The sequence below is a fragment of the Abramis brama genome (assembly GCF_963993115.1).
Source record: "Abramis brama genome assembly, chromosome: 15".
Taxonomy (NCBI): Eukaryota; Metazoa; Chordata; class Actinopteri; order Cypriniformes; family Leuciscidae; genus Abramis; species Abramis brama.
In genome coordinates, this window is record NC_139977.1 from 23,889,135 (window position 1) to 23,891,562 (window position 2,428).

Below are 2,428 nucleotides of genomic sequence, written 5' to 3' on the forward strand. Positions count from 1 at the left end.
AATTGTGCTTGTAGTTTAGCAGAATTGGTTCAGGGGGTTGGTGAATGAGTTACACGTTGTGGTCATTGTGTCTCAAGTACCAGTATTTGTGTGTAAACAATTGAGAAAAACTGTAATTTGTGACATACTGTATGACTGCACTTGATAAAAGGACATAAAAAGCATAAAAAAACAAAAAACATATAGTTCTCAGGGAGAAGTACATTTTTAATCTCAAAACAAATTTCATATTTTTCCGTCATTGTCTTTTGATGAACGAAAACATGTTTTATCATAGTAGCTCATAACTGATCAGAAATTACTTCTCTGCTTTGCTCTTTGCAATTTTGTGTTCTGTTCTTCCTCCTCCCTATTTTTACAGTACTGTACCTGCATCTCACAAACTTGTCCTTTGTCTCTGTGATACTGTAATTATTGTTCTTTGGTGATATGAACCTGCAACCAGTCAAAATCTATTGAGCAGTCAGTACTGTTAACAAATGGAAAGCACAATGTTCAGGGCCATACAATTTGTTCATTGTACAGTATACAGCCTACAATGCACTGTACTACAGTATACAATACTAAAAGGGACAAAAATCAAAGGAGTAAACATGTGATCAGTGTGCTTCTTCTTGTCTTTGGGCATCATTTGAAACAGGTTAAATCAATTTTGAGTGATTGTGTTCAATCAATGACGTGTGTTCTCTATTTGTATTTGATTGTTGCCTCTTGTGTTTACCGGTATGGTTGACGTGCATTAGAGTGCAGAATGTGTTTTGAGAATGAGAATGTGTTTAGAGTTTTGCTGAAAAGTCTAAGTGAGATCTGCAAATTGTGTTTTACCATGTGAAATGGTTTAAGGTATTGACAACAGACTGCACAATTAGCTAAATGAGTTCAGGCAACTGAGAACTTTGTTCAGCCAATGGGTTTTAGTGTTTTAGCAATTGAGAAAAACTGTAAATAAATAAGTAATGTGTATGGATCTGTTTTTCTCTGTCTAATTTTAGATTTTATGAAAAATCTGGGCCATTACGAAAGCCATAGAGTTCAAAAGTCATGAACTATGAACATATAAAAATCGAACCTATATACGGCATTAAAAAGTGCCCTTTAAAGCTGATCATATATGATAATTATGGATCAGCTTATACATAATTATGTTTCATGCAGTTTATATATAAACTGCATGAAACATAATTATGTATACTGTGCTATGAATGTCTATGACAAACTTGAGCATGTACTGTAAATTATGTGTGAATCCAAATCAGAAGAACACAATCAGTTTCCCTGTTCTGCCAAGTAGTACTCAAATCCCAAACCTGATTTGCCTTGCAAATCTACAGTATGTGATTATGCATATAGTGAGTTTGGGTTGGTTTCTAACAACAGGATTAAAATGAACTGGGAAAAGTGTCAAATGGTTACCTTTTAACCACCTGTTTAGCCCTCGGGAGTAAGATTGCAACATCAAATTTATTGAAGTTTACGTCATCGCTTTAATCATAAAAGCACTGCTGTCAACATCTTAAAACACATCAGACAGGTTTTTTGCATAGCAATCTTAATGGAAAGTTATTGTTTATGAGTGTAAAGGGTTCCATTTAGCCTATGAGATAACAACTAATAATTTATAAAATACTTTTCTGAGCCTAAAAGCATTATACAGTATGTCTTTGGTAGTGAGCTCACAAACCACACACACTGAGTCTGACATAAATAAGAAAGAGACCACATCACTTTTGTTCTACTATGACAACACTGAGCATTCCGATAGTAATCCATTTAAGACCATGTGTTTTGTAACCATTGTAATGAAGGCTATTTATCATTTTTTGTATGCACACCTTCAGAGGCACAAATGAAGCGGAGCAGATCATTCGGTCACAAGGGGCCTGATTTCACAATACTTATATGCATTGCATCAGACGCTTGGCATGAAGGATTACCTTGTGCCTTCTGTGCTGAAAGCAGAATTCCCCTTGTATCACCCTCTTAAATTCTTTTTGAAGGGAAATTGTTAATTTATCACTGTTTAGGTGTGTTCAGGTACAGGGGGGCGGCAATAATGACATATTGTTTGCCTGTACAGCATCAAACTTGGGTCTTTTTACTTTATGTTTGTGAGAGGAGGGAAAGCTAAATAAGATTACGTTGATTAAATTGACCTAATTTGTATAATTGTCAGAGTAAGGTTTTATAAAGTCGTTAGAAATTTGTCTAAAAAAGGAACAACTTTTTACACTGAATTATAAAGTTGTTATCCCAGTTGTTATCCACTAAAAGTATCATCAATTGAAATGTAACATTAAATTAAGATTGTAGGCTATTGGCGACTCATAAGAACGTCCCAGTAGCCTAGTAGTACAGTAAATCACGGCTCTTTCATTAGCCGAGACTCCATCTCTCTGATTGGTCGATGAGACGGATGTAACATGACGTC